The 20,027-nt window shown below is 47.8% G+C and overlaps 1 long non-coding RNA gene across 1 annotated transcript in view; it reads left to right on the top strand.

The window, feature by feature from the left end:
- Positions 1 to 329: 329 nt before the first annotated feature.
- Positions 330 to 20,027, top strand: part of LOC138243247 (uncharacterized) — a 66,823-nt gene continuing 47,125 nt past the window's right edge. Inside the window, exon 1 of the long non-coding RNA XR_011192068.1 lies at positions 330 to 538. This is a non-coding gene — a long non-coding RNA (uncharacterized lncRNA). The remainder of the gene's footprint in view (positions 539 to 20,027) is intronic.

Here is a 20,027-nt window from a genome sequence, read left to right as displayed (position 1 = left end):
TTGGGGTTCGGGGGGGATGCTAATTTCACTGAACCAAACCCCACGGAAACCCGTGTTGGACGTGGGGGTGCTGAATGCGCCCTCGACGTGATTTTGTCTTTAAATTCAAGTGCAGCTTTTGTAACCCTTGGGCCGGAAACAGCTGGACCCGTTTCCCCTGCCTGTCCGAGGTGGCGACTACCGGGGTCATACAGGGACACCCGGCTGGCCGCTGAGAGTTGGATAAATAACATTTCCACCCAAAAAAAAATGTGGACCCGACGGCCATTTTTGTTTCGCGGCCGAGCCGTGAGCGCATCGGGGGCGACGTCACGGGGGCGTCACAGTGAGCAGCCTGACGTCACAGAGCGGCGGATTCTTCCGGGGGGCGGTGCCGGAGCCCCGTGAGCTCAGAGGAGTGAAGAGAGAGGAGGAGGAAAGGACTATATAGCGCTTAATAAACACGTGTTTCTTCAAAAAAAGATTCGCGGGTTACTTCGACTTCGATCAAATCACAGTTTCAGCTTCAGATTCACTCTGAAGTATCCCCGTGAAATTGGTAAGTCGCTCAAAAGCGTCGCTGGCGAGAAATAACAAAATAAGTTGAGAAATAAGTTGTTTTTTTTAACATTACTCCACTCTTATTGGTGTGATCGTGCTGTAAAAAGATATTGAGAGGAGGTGCACCTCTACACAGAGAGTGGCGGGGGTGTGGAACAAAGCCGATACCCTGGCTTCTCTCCAGACACAGCTGGGTGAGCTCCTCCAGTCAGGACAGGAGGCTCTACTGTACACAGAGGGTGGTGGGGGTGGGGAACAAGCTGCCCAGCCCTGTGGTTGAAGCCGATACCCCGGCTTCTCTCCAGACACAGCTGGGTGAGGTCCTCCAGTCAGGACAGGAGGCTCTACTGTACACAGAGGGGGGCGGGGGTGGGGAACAAGCCGCCCAGCTATGTGGCTGCGTCCCCTCCCCACCCCACTGTGACTCTGCTTGTCTCGGCAGGACGATGCACCAACAGAGATGCCGCATGGCCGTGCGCGGTCGCAGCAGGACCCAGGCCCGGCGAGGCGTCGTAAGTCCACCCCTCCCGCCCGCCAGCGTCCAGCGTCCAGCCCTCCACCGACTGACCTCTCCGCCCCCAGCAGCGCTCGCTGTATTATAATAATAATAATAAAGCTCCACACTCTGACCCCTAAACCCCCGATACCCTACAGCTCCCCACACTGACCCCTAAACTCCCAATACCCTATAGCTCCCTACACTGACCCCTAAACTCCCGATACCCTACAGCTCCCCACACTGACCCCTAAACTCCCGATACCCTACAGCTCCATACACTGACCCCTAAACTCCCGATACCCTACAGCTCCCCACACTGACCCCTAAACTCCCGATACCCTACAGCTCCCTATACTGAACCCCACAGTCCTGATGGCCGAGAGGTCTCAGCTTGCTGTAGTGATTGAGTGAGCTCTGTGGACCTGACCTCTGTCTTGTGTCCTCCAGACCTGAAGGTGAGATCTGGGGAGGAGACAGAGCACCCACTAACTTTCCTGAGCTGGGTTAAAGGGTTAGACAGCTTCTTACTGTTGGACACACCTGTCCGCACTCTCACTGGACACACTGTAGAGACTCACCTGTCCGGACTCTTACTGGACAAACTCACCTGTCCAGGCGTAGTCTCTGCTCCTCATCCCCCCTGCGTTGTGTCTCCCCCTCTCCCCGCTGGACAGAATCCTGTGGTGTCTTCGTGTCTCCCCGAGCTCGTCCAGAAGCTGGAGAGGGCGGCCGAGCTGCAGCTGGAGCTCCCGGGGTCGCCCGGCTCGTCCCGCTCGGGCTCGCCCGGCTCGTTCCGCTCGGTGTCCCCCCCCCCTCCGCGCCCTCGAGCCCCCTCCGCTGCCCGCCCCCGGCCCCCCCAACCGGCCCCCTCAGGCCCCTGCCCGCCCCGCCTCGCCGCCCCCCCTTCCTCCCCGCCATGCCCCTCGAGCCCCCCCGATGCCCGGGGGCGGTGCCCCTGCCCCTGCCCCCACCCGTCCTGCCCTCCATCGCCCGCCCGGCCCCGCCAGGCCCCGCCTGGGGCTCCCCGGTGCAGAGGGCAAGGAGAGAGGCGGAGATGTCTGACAAGGCCAGTGGGGCAGAGTCTGTCCGTCTGTCCTTCTATCCATCTATCCTTCTGTCCTTTTCTCTGTCCATCTGTCCTTTTCTCTGTCCCTCTGTCCTTCTGTCTTTCTTTCTTTTTCTCTGTCCTGTCTTTCTGTCCATCTGTCCTTCTGTTCTTTTCTCTGTCCTTCTGTCCATCTGTCTTTCTGTCTTTCTGTCCATCTGTCCTTTTCTCTGTCTTTTTGTCCGTCTGTACTTCTCTCTTTGTGTCTTTCTGTCCTTCTGTCTGAGTCTCTCTTTTTCTCTGTGTCTGTCCTTCTCTCCCTGTCTCTCTCCCTGTGTCTTTCCATGTCTCCCTGCTCTCTGTCTGTCCTCCGTTGTCCCAGCTGGGTCTCTCTCCCTGTGTCTCTCAGTGTATCTCCCTGTCTGTTTCTTTGTCTGTCCTGCATTGTCCCAGATGGGCCTGTCTCCTCTGCTCTCTGCCTTCAGCTCTGTTCCCCGATGTCCCGCTAGCCCGTCTCTCTCTCAGCCTGTCTCTTGACTTGCAGGAGGAAGAGGAGGTGGAGACAGCTCCTCCGGCAGGAGAGAGGAAGGAGGTCAGTGCTGGTCCCACCCTGCCTCCTGTCCTGTCTGTCCCTGGGTCTCAGTGTCTCTCTCTCTTTCAGCCCTGTCTGTCAGTCTGTCTGTCCCTCGATCTCAGTCTCTCTCTCTCGGCCTGCTGTCTGCCTGTCCCTGCCTCTCTGTCTCTCTCTCTTTCAGCCCTGTCTGTCCCTTTGATATCAGTGTCTCTCTCTCGGCCTGCTGTCTGTCTGTCCCTGCCTCTCTGTCTCTCTCTTTCAGCCCCGTCTGTCAGTCTGTCTCTCTCTCTCTCTTTCCTCTCTCTCTCTCTTGGTTTGTTTGTCCCTCAAACTCAATCTTTCTCGTTGCCTGCTGTCTTTCTGTGCCATCATCTTTGTCTCTCTCTCTCCTTCCTTTCTGTCTCTCTCTGTCCTGTGGTGTCCAGTCAGTGTGTCTCTCTCCTCCTCCTCTCTGTCCTGTGGTGTCCAGTCAGTGTGTCTCTCTCCTCCTCCTCTCTGTCCTGTGGTGTCCAGTCAGTGTGTCTCTCTCCTCCTCCTCTCTGTCCTGTGGTGTCCAGTGGGTCAGTATTAGTGGGCTACACCCAGGTCACTCACTGCGAGTGTGATCTCAGCAGAGTCTCTGTGCTCTTGGGACACTTTACTCAGCTGTCTCTCTCTTTCTCTCCCTGTGCTGTCCCTCTCCTGCCCCCTCTCTCCCTCCTCGGACTCCAGCTGGAGGAGGTCCAATCACCACCTCCTGTGAGACAGAAGAAAAAGAAGGTGGGTAATGCTCTGATCCTCTTTTTACTCCTGTCCAGTGTCCAGTCAGTGTGTCTGTATGTACCCCTCTCTCTCAGTGCAGTGTTCATGTACTGGAGTGTCCAGTCAGTGTGTCTGTATGAACCCCCCTCTCTCTCTCAGTGCAGTGTTCATGTACTGGAGTGTCCAGTTAGTGTGTCTGTATGAACCCCTCTCTCTCTCAGTGCAGTGTTCATGTACTGGAGTGTCCAGTCAGTGTGTGTGTATGAACCCGTCTCTCTCTCTCAGTGCAGTGTTCATGTACTGGAGTGTCCAGTCCGACTCTTAACGTGACTCTCCTGTCTCTGCTTCAGAAGCGCTGGTGGGTCATTTTAAACTCCCTGAGCTGCGTGTCGGTGGAGACAGATGATCAGGATGAGCCGATGGAGGCGGTGGAGACCGTGGGTCAGGAGAGGAAGAGCGAGGGAGAGGAGGACCAGGCTGCCGGGAAGGACAAGAAGAAGAAGAGGAGGTGCAGGTGAGCAGACAGGGAGGCGCCGCCCTGTCGTGTCTGTGATTCAAGGAGGAGTCTCCTCTTGCTGTTTGATGTCATGGTGACGTCTGTGTCTGTGTCCCTCACACCTGCAATAACAATATTCTTTCCAGGTTCCTTTCCTGGTTCTGTGCCTGCTAAGATCTGGACTGGATTGGACTGGTTCGGAGCTGAGGGACACCAGACGACTGGACTGGACAGTCCAGCTAAGATCTGGACTGGACTAGACTGGACCGGAGCTGAGGGACCCCAGACTGCGCTGGACCGGAGCTGAGGGACCCCAGACTGCGCTGGACCGGAGCTGAGGGACACCAGACTGCGCTGGACCGGAGCTGAGGGACCCTAGACTGGGCTGGACCGAAGCTGAGGGACCCTAGACTGGGCTGCACTGGAGCTGAGGGACACCAGACTGGACTGGACTGGAGCTGAGGGGCCCCAGACTGGACTGCACTGGAGCTGAGGGACACCAGACTGGACTGGACTGGAGCTGAGGGGCCCCAGACTGGACTGCACTGGAGCTGAGGGGCCCCAGACTGGACTGCACTGGAGCTGAGGGGCCCCAGACTGGACTGGACCGGAGCTGAGGGGCCCCAGACTGGACTGGACCGGAGCTGAGGGACCCCAGACTGGACTGGACCGGAGCTGAGGGACCCCAGACTGGACTGGACCGGAGCTGAGGGACCCCAGTCTGTGCTGGACCGAAGCTGAGGGACCCCAGTCTGGACTGGACTGAAGCTGAGGGGCCACATTCTGGACTGGACTGAAGCTGAGGGGCCCCAGACTGGACTGAAGCTGCGGGGCCCCAGACCGGACTGGACTGAAACTGAGGGACCCCAGACCCCAGTCTGGACTGATGCTGAGGGACCCCAGACTGGACTGTGGAAAACTTTCACATTATCTCCACCTGAGTCCTCAGACCGTCTGCATGACCTTGTATTATTAAGTATTATTTTAAGGTCCTGTGATGATCGTAAGATGGGGGGGGGGTCACTAAATAAACCCTTGACATTGATCTGTATTGTAATTTTTGTTCTTTTGTTAAGCATCAATAAAATTTTTTTAAAAAAAATCTGTTTAGCTTTTGTTTTTTTCCCTCCCCCCCCCCCCGGAACAACGAACAGAGTCTGTCCTTCTCTTTCATCCCGGAGAGTTTGTGGTTGATGGATTGAGGCCGAGAGCCCTCGTCTTCGGCGTGCCACCAGTTGGCGGGGATATAGCAGGGGGGGCATCGTGTCCAATACTCCTTGTAACGAGACAGATTTCAAGCCACCTCCGTCTGAAGAGAAGGAAGTCGACCACGAAGTCCAGGGTGTCCTAGGAAGCTCTTTAGCCATCGTTTGCCCAGCAGCCATCTCACCCTGCAGCTCCCAGCTGGCAGCCCCCTCCCCACTGGAGCCCAGCAGGTGGGAGCTTGGTCAGTACCTGGAGGGGAGACTCCTGGGAAAAACTGAGGTTGCTGCTGGGAGAGGTGTGAGTGGGGCCAGCAGGGGGCGCTCTCACCCTGCGGTCTGTGTGGGTCCTGATGCCCCAGTATAGTGACAGGGGACACTGGACTGTAAACAGGCGCCATCCTTCGGATGAGACGTCAAACCGAGGTCCTGACTCTCTGTGCTCATTTACAATCCCGGGGTGTTTCTGGAGAAGAGAAGGGGTGTTACCCCAGTGTCCTGGCCTGATTCCCCCCCTGGTCTTGTCCCATGATGGCCTCCTAATCACCCCCCCTCTCTGAACTGGCTCCATCCCTCTGCTCTCCTCCCCACTGAGAGCTGCTGTGTGCTGAGCGGACTGGAGCATCATCCAGGTGGGGCTGCACACTGGGGGGTCTGGAGGGGATCCCCCTGACCTGGGAAGAGCTCTGAGTGGAGTGTCCAGAACTGGACCGGGGACACAGACCCCATGGACTGACTGGACCGGGGACACAGACCCCCGGACTGACTGGATCAGAGTCACAGACCCCCGGACTGACTGGACCAGGAACTGCCTGGGATAAATCAGTGAATCGATCTGTCAGATCAGCCAACCCTCTGACAACCCAGCAAGCAATTAGATCAGTCAAAAATCGAGTTAGTTAATGAACAAGTTAGTTGAGTTAGTCAATGATCAATTAATCAGTCTGGGCTGTCAAATGATTTTTTAAAAGCTCTCCCTGCAAAACCAAAGTCAGCTCTCCCACTGGTTTCTGGAGCTGGTGCTGAACTAACGTCTTTCATTCATTCCCAGACTTAACAACATCCAGCACCACCACTCCTGCTCCCACAAGTCACAGTGAGTATGGCTGGAACACCACTTCAAGGGTGTGCACTGGGAACACTGGGTATCCTCTGAACACTGGGCGTGCACTGGGAACACTGGGTATCCACTGAACACTAGGCACTAGGGAACACTGGGCCAGGATGGCTTTGCTGTACCTAATCAAACTCTGTTTCTCTTTCAGACTTTAATAAAAGCAGCGCTAATTGTTCAGGTGAGAAAGTATATAACTTCATTAAGGGTCTCCGACCTCTATATGAATTAAAAATAAATTATATGCTGTTTAAAGGGGACAGCGGGGGCTGAAGTAGACAGGATGGCTGTGCAGGGCGTCATCAAACTCTGTTTCTCTTTCAGATTGTGATGCATGTTGCACTGATTGTTCAGGTGAAAAAGTATATAACTTCATTAAGGGTCTCCAGCCTCTACATAAATGAGGAATAAAAGATACGTTGTTTGCACATTGGTTAAAGGGGACAGAAAGGATGCCTTTGTTGTTCCCTGATGTCGTGGGCAGAGCCCAGACACAATTATCCCTAAGTGATACTCACAATACTACATCATGCTTGTGTTACATAACGCTCATATTACATTACATTTGTATTTCCTTCAGAAAAACGCAGGATATGTTGGTGGAGACCTATTAAGGGTTTCTGAAGTCTACACTGGGCAGGTCAAACTCTTGCTCAAGATGTCCTCTTCGACAGGAAGCAGGCCTGTGCAAACTGCAATGACCCGAAAGTACGACCTTTATTAAAAATGGCTAATGACGGTAGCTAGCGATTGTTAAACAAGGTAACAGATATAGAAGACAGACAAAAAAAAACACCCTAGATCAGAGAAGGACTGCTTTCCCATCTGGGTAAGAAAGGCCGACTGCATTTCCGGGGGAGGAAAGCTGCTTTAGAGGAAACACCGGAGAAGCAGAACTCAAACACTGGGAACACTGGGTATCCTCTGAACACTGGGCGTGCACTGGGAACACTGGGTATCCTCTGAACACTAGGCGTGCACTGGGAACACTGGGTATCCTCTGAACACTAGGCGTGCACTGGGAACACTGGGTATCCTCTGAACACTAGGCGTGCACTGGGAACACTAGGTGTGCACTGGGAACACTGGGTATCCTCTGAACACTGGGTGTGCACTGGGAACACTGGGTATCCTCTGAACACTGGGTGTGCACTGGGAACACTGGGTATCCTCTGAACACTGGGAGTGCACCGAGGACACTAGGTATCGGTGTACAGATGCAGCCATTCAAACTGGGTGAGGTATTTCGCGGCATACCGCGACACGCCCACCGGGGTATCACACGGTTCACGTGTGTCACGTGACTAACTATCCGGCGTCGCCTTGTAAAACCGCCAGGGGGAGCTTAACCTCTCATGTACAGCATTTGAGCCTTTAATTTTGAACTGTGTATTACAGCATGTTAATCATCAGTCATTAAAATGTTGGTATATTTTATGAAAGCAAGATTGCTCAGTTGGACAAAAGTACACAACCTACCTTTATCAGAAATATTTATGCATCAAAGCCTTTACTGAAGATATTACTAATAGTATTAATAATGGATGACTTTGGACAAGCTGTATACTCAAAGTATACTTTCTTTAGCACATTTGTACAAGCACTTGGAATCTGTCCAAGCCATACTTTGTCAGGCATTTTGTTTTACTTCAACGGGCATAAAAATTTCCTTGCTTTTAACAGGGCGTTTCATAATTTCTAACTACAAAAATGATTTAAAATGCGACACCTATCATTCAACTAGAGCTTAAAATATCACAAGGATCCTCAAGAGCACAGCAAAGAGTGTATTAAAAGACACTGGTCTAGGTGCGTGACTACCAACTGGCAGGTTGTGTGCTCGAATCCAGCTGGTGCTGGACTTTTCATTTTTATTTATTTTTTAATCGCGTAACATAAACATATTACCGTATGCAAACTGTACTGTATACAGTATGTATATGTATATTTAATGTCTTAACTGTGCCCGTTTAAGTATTGAATATTCATATCTAATTTTACCACTGAAGGGAAATCTTATAAGCTGAGCATAAAAAGAATAGGAGCATACTGCAACGCGTGTGAAGGCCATAAACGATATTAATTTTGGAACATAAACATACAGTATATGGCTGGTCTCGGTACTTTAAAGAAAACATACACGAAATATGGTTTCATTATGACCAGAATCGGTCTTGAGATATTTTTAACTTGATTTACAGTATTTGAGAGGTATGTCTTAACACCGATACTACAGTGCTTAAGTACTGCTCACGTATATGTTTCAAGGTTTATATTATGCATTTCATACGGTCAAATTACTTTTGAGCAACTAATAAGAACCGCGAAACGATATGCGTTTTCGTTTCGTTTTGTGCTGGGACCCGTGGATTGATTAGAGATATCAAGTACATACAAGTCATTTTTTAAATGTTGTAGTTTGTCTTGAAAAAATGTTACGAGTACATCATCTATCAACAATTACACAGGTTATGTTTCCATATTGCGGATTTTGGTTACGTAATATTATTTTCTAGATTTCACGTTGTGAATATGATGGGATGTCTGATGGGATGTTTCTAAAAATCCATCCTCTGTAAAACGTCTTCTCTAGTTGTCCTGCATATGTATTCGCTAATGAAGCTGTGTGTTCTGAGCCTGGATCTCTACATTTCTGTATGAACCAGCTTAGAGGGCTAAAGACAGCTTGTGTTTAAATTGAGTGTAAGGCAATTTATGCTTCTAAAGTCATGGTCAGCATTTATTTTTGTACTGTGCTGTAAACTTGTTCTGTGCTAAGTCACATTATTTTATAGCGTTTTTATAGCGTTATCAAATACGGTGTTACTGTAGTTTACCGAGTCCCATGTCACATGGTCTGTGATTGAAACCTGTAAAACCGGTTTAATTCGTCACAGCCAGCACTCTTTAGGTGTGAGGGTCTTCTGCTCAGAATGAAACGCTAAAATGTTTGTTTATATTCTAATGGTAGTGGGGGCAGGGTGTGTGGGAACAGGTTTGGTTGAAATTGCATTGGAGATCTATGTTCTTCACACCTGAAACATTTTCTCTGAAAGCATTTTCTTCGCAGTTTAACCGATCTTGTTACAGCATGTTACAGTTTACTATTATTAACCATATTAATTTTAAGTGCTTAATGTAAAATCTTGTAAAAATATATTTTCATTGTTCAAATATACATTAAGTCTGACTATCATATAATAAGTTAAATACAAAACTAAAGAAAAAATAGGGTTAAATATAATTCAAAATATTTTGCTAACAATGTTAACTGTTTATGAATAATAAAATGTATTAACTAAGGAGTAGGATGGCACAGTTGTTAGTATGTTTTTTGTTTTGTTTCTTTTTCATAAATACAACAGTAGTACCTGATGTCTCAGTGGCTTTCAAAATTAAATTATGCATGCAAACCTGTGAACTAGAAAGATAACCAAGATATCCATCCATTATATTCCATAATATCCATGAAATATATGGCGCTGAAATATGTGTGACACAGTGGTGGCCTGACACGGTGAGGTGCCCTGGCAGCTGTATGATGCAGTGGTGGCCTGGCACAGTGAGGTGCGCTGGCAGCTGTGTGATGCAGTGGTGGCCGGGCACGGTGAGGTGCGCTGGCAGCTGTGTGATGCAGTGGTGGCCTGGCACAGTGAGGTGCGCTGGCAGCTGTGTGGTGTGACGCAGTGGTGGCCTGGCACGGTGAAGTGCGCTGGCAGCTGTGTGTTGTGACGCAGTGGTGGTCTGGCACGGTGAGGTGCGCTGGCAGCTGTGTGATGCAGTGGTGGCCGGGCACGGTGAGTTGCGCTGGCAGCTGTGTGGTTTGACGCAGCTGGTGGCATGGCACGGTGAGGTGCGCTGGCAGCTGTGTGATGCAGTGGTGGCCTGGCACGGTGAGGTGCGCTGGCAGCTGTGTGATGTAGTGGTGGCCTGGCACGGTGAGGTGCGCTGGCAGCTGTGTGGTGTGACGCAGTGGTGGAAATGTTCACCATGTTTCACCATGCTGAAAATGTTTGTACCAGACTTTTTTGAGGCCTGTTTAATTGTGTCTGAAGTCTGATGTTGTAAATTTTATTGTTAAAAAGATCCATGAAAATGTCACTACTGAAGTTAGCTGGTACTGTTGGTATTGTAAGTGGCAAGTAGAGCTCATATTTTAGATTTGGTGTAGTTGCTAGCTGAACTGTGTGTTGGATGCACATGAATATATTCATTATATGCCAGCGCACCTCACCGTGCCAGGCCACTACTGCGTCACATAGCTGCAAGCGCACCTCACCGTGCCAGGCCACCACTGCATCACACAGCTGCCAGCGCACCTCACCGTGCCAGGCCACCACTGCATCATACAGCTGCCAGGGCACCTCACCGTGTCAGGCCACCACTGCATCACAACACACAGCTGCCAGTGCACCTCTACATACCCGACCACCACTGCATCACACAGCTGCAAGCGCACCTCACTGTGCCAGGCCACCACTGCATCATACAGCTGCCAGGGCACCTCACCGTGTCAGGCCACCACTGCGTAACACCACATAGCTGCCAGCGCACCTCACCATGCCAGGCCATCACTGAGTCAGAGATTAAATAAAACCTCACTCGCACCAAACAAATTTATATTTCTAAATATCACAACATGATCGGATTTAAGTCATTTTAATAACAATGAATAGTCACCTAGGCATTACAATATAAACATTTATATTGATTTAAATAACGTTTTGATTTAAATCGCAAATGCGGGTTTAAATATATGTGTTTTTTGATTCACAATCAGACAAATGCCACATAAATTGATATCTTTGTCTTCTAAGTATCTTAATAAACTTTCAGCATAGCTTTCTCCCCGTTTAGATTTATTTTGGGATCAAACGTGGAAAGATTAGATTGTAATCGTTTTTATTTTTTAAATACATTTTAGAAAAGTGTAATCTATACTAAAAAGCTGTACACCACCTGCTATAAAGATACATATTGTAATACTTTCGGGTTCGGATAGGACAGACACAAGAACTCAGACTTGCGGAGTTAAAGCAAAATAAAGCCTTGATTTTATATATCACCTTTAAAAGTGGCATCTCAAAGCAAAGTAAATACCCAACACTGATTGTACCCATCTGTCATGCTAATAAAGCAGCTTGAATTAAATTGAGAGGGGGGGGGTATATTTGCTTTGTGTATAAAGTACATTGTGAATGTTTTCACAGCCTTCACTTTGTCGTTTTTATGCCATTTTTTGACCACGCACGAATATTCCTATGTCCGTATCTTCGCAAGGGAATCAGTGTGAATTTTAATACTAATTAAATGACCGCGGGCACTTTCCACCCCCTCTACATTCTCAGAGTAGAACAGACTAATCTTCTAATGAAAGACGGTCCACCCCCCACGGACAGGAAAAGTGCCCACAGGCACTTAAACTTAATATGGTCAGTAACAGTAAACAGTAACATGGTCAGAAGGAGCACGTACAAACGTTTCCGAAATAACCACATGTAAGACTCTGATGCTTAAAATGTTTAGGGAGAAAGTGGAATACTGGTGTGTATTTTTTCTTTAAACTACCAATACCAGCCATATACAGTCTGTAACGTAGGGATTTCTATATGTCTTTATTTAGTGGTTACATTAGTGACAAAGGCTAAACTTTTAGCTTCAGTAACGTGTACATATCTACCCTTTTTATAAAACGACTTGGTTGAAAACTGTTCCAGAGCCACTGTTGTTTCATCAGTGAAAAGTACATCATGAAATGCCTCTCCCTGTTCAATCCACTGGAAAAAAGAAAAGGAGCATAAAGCTTCTGATGGTCATAAACGATATTCATTTAGGAGCAGCATCAGAGGTATGTTTTTAACTGCACTGCATTGGAGAGAATACCATAGTGTGTTTTTTTTTACTCCCTGGCGGAAACTGGCTTCCAGAAGAATCAGTATGGCTCAGAGATTAAATAAAACTTCACAGACATTAACGAAGAGCATAACGCGTGTACTGTATACACTGCAAGTACAACCCCCCTCTCTGCAGGAGTGCTGGCTGTGACGAATTGAACCGGTTTCATGGGTAGGAGGCGAGATTTCCAGCGAAAGACACCTCCCCCCCTCAAAAACGCAGTAAGTACAGTACTTACTAGTTAAAGGCTAGGCTCCTGACTACGGTGAAAGGAACCCTTCTTTTATTAGAAGACAATGAACATATTTTAGCCCTGAATGAATTAATAGCAAACATGGTTTACATAAAAGACATTTTTCCAAGAAAGTTTAGCCTTTGTCACTAATGAAACCACTAAATAAAGACATAAATATAAAAATCTTAAGATTTTTAAAATACATGACTTTGCTAAAATTTATTTGAAAATAAAAACAATTACAACCGCCAGGGGAGAGAGAGAACAGGGGAGGGATGTTGGTTTTGCATAAGGGGCGGGGCTATGGAAATTAGGTCTGTTTGGGAATGTGTAGTTACATGTTCTGGCTGTTTGTGAATTATCGTTGTTGAGTATGGAGTGTTGAGGTATTGATTTTGTGTAATGCTTTATGTTGAAAATTGAGGTGGATTTTGTTTATGAGAAACAGGATAAACTGGGATGGGAGGAAGGTTTGGTTTTGCATAAGGGGCGGGAGTATGATAATTGGAGGACTTTGCGAGAGTAAAATGGTTTGATTATTTGATTTTGTATTGTGGTTGTTATCTATGTTTTTGGTTGGTATTATGTTTATATGGTTGTTTTTGTTGGTTGGTTGTTATTATGGTTATTAATAATACGATCTATAGTTGAAATCTGAGCCTAAATAAAAAGAAAAAGCAAGTGATTCGGTTTATGAGCAATCTAATTACTTATTCGTTTAAAACGCTATATAAAATAAAGTTTATTATTAATTTGCTGGACAGAGCGGTGAACATTATTATGCATAAGACAAAGATAACGATCCTGATCAGTTTAGAAATCTGTGTACGCTGTAAGGTTTTTACTTCTTAAACTTTTAAAATACACGTTTTGAATAGAAAGAAATCCTCTTCCTGGTACAGTATGTATAGCAAACCAGCACGTCTTTTTTCTCCAATCAGAGGGGTGTCAGATGGTGTCAGCCAATCACCATTCTGAAGCCCTACCATAATCTCTGGTATGGGGAGACCCCAGAATTGTGTCCCATAGTTTAGACAGATGATAGATACTTTTATTGATCCCGTGAGGGAAATAAAGTAAATCATTTTCATTTTAGGAAATTATTAAACGCTCGGTTAAAAGCAAAGGAGATTGTCTGTTATAGTGGACATAAAAACAAGAGTTCGCTGGCATTATATCCTGGAAGACACAGATCGGCGCCAGACCGGTAAATGCTTGATGAACTAGGGATTGGACAGTTTCCAAGTGCTTGTACAATCGATGGAAATGTTCAAATAAATGTGCAAAAGAAATAAACAAAATAATCATTTATTTCTTTATCATATTGGGTAGCTAATGTCCTCTCTTTGCTAGTTAGTGGCTGTGTTCTGCGTTGGGTAGCAACGGGTGACTGTTCTCAGGCGGAAGATGTAAACAGCTTAATGTTCGTGTTAAATAATTTTTTTTAATTAAAATTCATTCTATACAGCAATCGCATATTTGGGTACCGTTTCATAAAACTTTCATGCTTAAAATGTTTAGGGAGAAATGGAAGACTGGTGTGTATTTTTTCTTTAAACTACCAAGACCAGCCATACACAGTACAGTTTACATACATACAGTAATATTTATGTTCCTAAATTAATATCGTTTATGACCTTCAGATGCGTTATGCTCCTCTTCTTTTTATGCTCAGCTACTAAAATTTCCCTTTAGTGGTAAAATCCATATAAATATTCAAAACTAAGCGGATTAAAATGTGCACAGTAAAGACATTAAATGATTAAATCTTTGCACTACCAACCAATGCACCACGAGTGCCCCTGTCGGTCATTTTGGCCAGCCAATCACTTGCCCTGCGGTGCCCTCCGGTGCCCCGCAGTGGCTTGTGGGTAGGTTAGTGTACCGCGGGTTTTTACCGCGCATTTTGAATGGCTGCATCTGTATCTGATATCCTCCATGAGGACTCCTTCACCGTCCTGACTCTCCCCTGTGTCTCTGATCCGGTCTCTGTCTGTCTGTGGCTCTTCTGTGAGTTTGACCTTGAGAGATCTGTAATGCGGAGTTCTCACTGGAGCAGTCCGATATGATGGTCAATAAAAGGTCCAGCAAAGTCAAAGCTGGTCGCCTGTATTCATGAAGTTTGTGGGTTTTAATGGATCCGGCCTGGGCAAGCCTGGTTCAGTTAGCAAAGGGGTGGAGAAAACGGACTCCGACTACTGCCTAGCGCAAACCCCACTCCCAGCCGGTCACGGTGAGATCCGAAGACCTTTTAGAACAGGACTTGTAAATATTCCCATTCCATCGTCTTCAGAAGTATGAAGTGGCTCTGCGGGTTTTTTTAAAAACCCAGCGACGCCGACTTTGTCTTCACCCGCAGCGGAGCAGGTCAAGGTTTATCCCTGCGCTGAAAGGACAGGAAAAGAGACGCGGCGTTTCGGCCGCAGAGCCTCCTTCGGGCGCGTGAAGCCGGAAAAGACCACAGTCGAAATGTCGCGTCTCTTTCCCCTCTCTCTCGGCCGCGTGGAACGATCCCGTACCTGCTGCCTCTGCGGCCTGCGGGTGGCCGACACGGCCCCCTCCCTGACCGTTATCCCTAACTTCCGTGCGTCTTCAGCGACGCTTCCCTGACCGTTATCTCTCTCTTTCAGGAACCGCGGCACCGCAGGAATTCCACTACTCCGTGATCCAGGATCCCGGGCCCGCGGGCGGAAGTAGGTTTTGCCTTCTCGCGTGTAAGGGCTCGCAGGGCTCAAACGGCAGCGGCGGGGGGCGGCGAGACGCCTGTGGTGCGCGGGCTTGCTAGGTCAGTGCGAGGTGAAGTCGGGGCAGAGCCCCTGGACCACAGCCCCACCACCGGGAGCTCTGCTAAGTGGTGGGTTGGGCAATCAGTACTGGATACGAGTGTCAAGTGTCGACATGAGTGTGAGCAGCGTCGATTCGAGTGTGAACGGTGTCGACACGAGTCCTGTTGGTCAGTACAGTGTCAATACGAGTGCGAACAGTGTCGACAGGAGTGTGAACACTGAGTCCTGTTAATCAAAAAAGTATTAATATAAGTGTGAACAGTGAGTCCTGTTGTTCAGTATAGTGTCAATACGAGTGTGAACAGCGAGTCCTGTTGTTCACTACAGTGTCAATACGAGTGTGAACAGCGATTCCTGTTGTTCAGTACAGTCTCAATATGAGTGTGTACAGAGAGTCCTGTTGTTCAGTACAGTGTCAATACAAGTGTGAACAGTGAGTCCGGTTCTGTACAGTGTTAACTCATTGACTTCCCTCTTGCTCTGCACAGTGTTAACGGTTGAGAACACGTGTTTTATTCTTGGCAGAATTAACACAGACAGATACTGCTGTTGAATACTCCACAGTCAACAAACCCCGAGCCGCACAAAGTAACTCTTTACCACAGGAGTAATGAGAATGACACTAAAAACAACAACACTGATAGTGAACAAGAGATTTTGAACAATACACATTCTAGTCAGATTTAAATACCCACAGACCTGACCGTTGGAAGTTGTAAAAAAATGCAAATTATTTTTTTTCTGTGTGCAGGTTTTCTAAGAACTGAAGAAAGGTTAAAAACGAGAGAACGCCATTCGGTTTTTCAAGCCTGTCTGGTAGTTAGTGATTAATTGGACCCATGATTTAATCCACCTGTATCTGGAGAGAAGCCAGGGTATCGGCATCAACAACAAGGCTGGGCAGCTTGTTCCCCACCCGCCTCTGTGTAAAGACGCGTCACCCATTCTTGGTTTTATTTTCACCTTTCACTATACGTGAAGAATTCCAAAAGGTGCACAAATGCTCTGGAGCTATTCTGTGGTTCAGCGATGTCTCTGGAGCCTTTTGTCACAGTGTGCGACTTCCCTGTCTGTCTCCCCGAACACAGGGTCTGACTGAAGGGGCACTGACCTGCAGGAATGGGAGGAGACCGAGCTGGGACGGTTCTGCCACGTCAGCGAAACTCTGGACCCCGACTTCATCTGCCAAAGAAACAGCAGCCGTCAATTAACTCACCAAGTGAGTTCAACTGTTGCCTCCCTTCTCTCCATCTCTGTGTGTCCCATCTCTTCATAACCCGTCTCTTATCAATACTACTGTGATTCATTTACTCTTCCTCACTCTGTCTCCTGTCCGGTTGTCTGCACTTAAAACTGAGGTATTTCCTGTGATCTCCTCTCTCTCGCTGTGTCTCCTGTCCTGTGGGTTTGTTACTGAGGGATTCTCTGTGATCTCCTCTCTCTCGCTGTGTCTCCTGTCCTGTGGGTTTGTTACTGAGGGATTCTCTGTGATCTCCTCTCTTTCGCTGTGTCTCCTGTCCTGTGTGTTTGTTGCTGAGGGATTCTCTGTGATCTCCTCTCTCTCTCACTGTGTCTCCTGTCCTGTGTGTAAGTATGTTTGTTACTGAGGTATTTCCTGTGATCTCCTCTCTCTCACTGTGTCTCCTGTTCTTCAGTGTTTTAATCCTCTTAAATAATTTATCTCATTCCTCTCTCACTCACTGCGACTCCTATCCATTCTGTGTTCAGTTCCTCTGACTTGCCTCTTGCATCAGCGCTAGCAATATCATGCATCTATTTAATTTAAAATTATTGATCTGTCACCTTGATAGTTCGATCTCTGCTACAGTTAGCATAGATGGCACAATTAAAAGGACAATGAGCTCAACATCTGTACGCGTCTAATTAACTGAACCGTACAGAGCATCCTGCCTCAGCTAGTCTCTCGCTGGCGGGGTCGCCCATCGGCGAGACCACGTCTCCAGGAAATTCTGCGGACTGGACACCACGGGAGGGTGGGCTGTGTTTCCGCACGAACGCCGGAAATCACTCAGGATCTCCAGAGAGACTCCTGTAGCCTTACAGCATCACAGTCACAGGCCTCAGCATTGCAACTGTATAATATCAAACGCCCAGACACCCCGAGGTGAGGCCGACCAGTCTGAAGTATTACCTGTAAACACCAGGCACACTGGAACCTGACTTCATCGTCCACTTAGCGCAGAGGTGGGGCGGAGAGTCAGTTTTCTGGGGAGAAAAAAAACAACACCAGGAATTTAGCATACTGAAAGGATCATGGAGTGATGATCTGGCTGAACCCGCTTGGCTGAGGGCTCCTGGCCAGAGGACGAGGAGGCTGGGACCCCCCCTGCACAGCGGGCAGGAGTGACCAGGGGGGGCAGCTACACAGGTGGAGACGGGGTGGGAGAGGGACGCGAGGGAGAGAGGGGGATCACGTGCAGTATTAACAGTGTTTCAGGAGAGGAGTCAGGAGTGATTGCTAAAATATCGACAGCCGAGTCTGACCGAACTGTGGCCATCCCTCTCGAACTTTCATCACAAACTCCTGTCTTCCTGCGGTGTCTCTGAGGAAGCTACCATTTTTCACTGGCTAATAAGAGGTGGAAGAGGTGTTAGTGGGACAGCAAGGGGGCGCTTACCCTGCGGTCTGATACCCCAGTATAGTGATGGGGGACACTATACTGTAAACAGGCGCCGTCCTTCGGATGAGACGTAAAACCGAGGTCCTGACTCTCTGTGGTCATTAAAAATCCCAGGGCGTCTCTCGAAAAGAGTAGGGGTGTAACCCAGGCGTCCTGGCCAAATTTCCCATTGGCCCTTACCAATCATGGCCTCCTAATAACCCCCCTCTCTGAACTGGCTTCATCCCTCTGCTCTCCTCCCCACTGAGCTGGTGTGTGGGGAGCGTTCTGGCGCACTATGGCTGCCGTCGCATCATCCAGGTGGGGGCTGTACATTGGTGGCGGTAGAGGGATACCCCATTCCCTGTGCAGCGCATTGAGTGGGGTGTCCAGAAAAGCGCTATATAAGTGTTAGCAATTATATAGCTCAGCCCCTCAGTAGTTGAGATCTCTGTTATACCCATCTAGAGACATGCAATCAGCATGTTATTGCTGAAGCAATAGTCACAACATTATTCCACACCTGGGTGAGAGGCGGGTTATGATGACAGTCATGCTTTCTACACCTTATACTGAGCTCAGAAATGGACCGGGCGGACATCTCACGAGCAGATCCCTCCGCGTATAAGATAGGCAACTTGTCTCTGCAAAAATACCACGGATTCACATCCAAAATATGATAAAAAGGCAAAAACCCCACACTTGGAATGCAAACGTACCCTACAAAGGAAACACAGTTTTAAAACCAACTTGATTTTCCCCTGGAGAAACCTTTTTATGGACACACATCGCATCTATTACACATGTAGAACTAAATATAAAGATAAAACTTAATATAAGAAGTCATGACATATCACACATGACGAAGTCTGGTCCAGAATAAACAGTTTACACTGACCCACCTTTATTTACCCTGGTCACTCACTTCTATTAACTGTTTAATTGGGTAACAAATGAATATTTGTTTCAATTTGGGATCTACATCTGGGAGCCCTGAAATGTTGGCCAGAGGGGAGAAGCTGATATTCAGACGTGAGAATATATTTAAAAAAAGGATCTGATGTTGTTTTTCACCTGTCTAATCAAAGCTTGTTCAAAAATGATCTGATTATAGGACACACGAGTTTATAATCATACTCATTCCACTTTTTAACCCCGTATATATGCACAATATGAAACGTATATACACTAAATCTCACGTGTGACTCCCATAATATACATTTCTTTACGAAAATTAGGAACACTTATTACAATTATCAACCCCCCATGACGAGGCAATATTTCATACCTTTGTTTCTTTGTGGGTTCAAAGTTCTGTCCTGTCGTTTCACACGTAATGTTTTGGTAGTTATCTCAATTTTCCTTTGCAATTATCTCCAAGATCATCATCAACTTTTTGTAAAACGCTATGCACAACTGATATTTAAAGAAAGTCCTGTACCAAAAGGTCTTTGTAGGGAAAGACAACTTTTTTTTTCCTTACGTCAGTCGCTACACGGTTACTCTTAAAATCCATTCATCGCCTTTAAAAAAAAGTTTCGTTTTTTATTGTGTTTCACTGACATTTCTGTCACAATTCTGAGGGACCACAAATAAAATTCACTTGCCGGTATAAAGACGCCGGCGAGGTTAAGACAGGTATCGAGCCACCTGCGTATCTAACGGACGTTTAAAATAAAAAAATGGCGTGTAATGTTGCGAAGGGCTACTGTTTTTTTATAGGTTGTCGATTGTAAGGGACGTGGGCCGCGACAGAAATACTGGTCGGGGTGGGAAAAGATTTATTGATGGTTTATTGTACCGCAACGGTCACAATTGACTCACCAGCAAAGATGGCGCCGAGGCCACATCGACTCCCTCCCGCCCTGCCTCGCACCGAAGCTCGAGCTGCGGAGCTCGATGCCGAACCGCCGGTCCGCGGGCGCGGGCGCCGGACATAGACGTCATAACCCCTTCCGAGGCGCAGGAATTATAGATCACTGTAGTTTCTTCTGGACCCGGGTTAGGGACAGTGTGCCCTCCGTGAGAGTCTTCTGAGGAAGCCAGTGTCTAATGGGTGTCCAGGCTGGGTACCATCTGTCCATCACAGGACACACAGACATACACACTCACACACCCTGGACAGGACACCAGTCCATCACAGGACACACACACACAACCTGGATAGGACACCAGTCCCTCACAGGACACACAGACACACACACTCACACACCCTGGACAGTACAGCAGTCCATCACAGGACACACACACACACACACACACTCACACACACACACGCT

This window comes from Lepisosteus oculatus, chromosome 14, assembly GCF_040954835.1.
Source record: "Lepisosteus oculatus isolate fLepOcu1 chromosome 14, fLepOcu1.hap2, whole genome shotgun sequence".
In the NCBI taxonomy this organism is placed as follows: domain Eukaryota; kingdom Metazoa; phylum Chordata; class Actinopteri; order Semionotiformes; family Lepisosteidae; genus Lepisosteus; species Lepisosteus oculatus.
The sequence above is the reverse complement of the archived record's forward strand: the minus strand, read 5'-3'. Positions and strand labels throughout refer to the sequence as shown.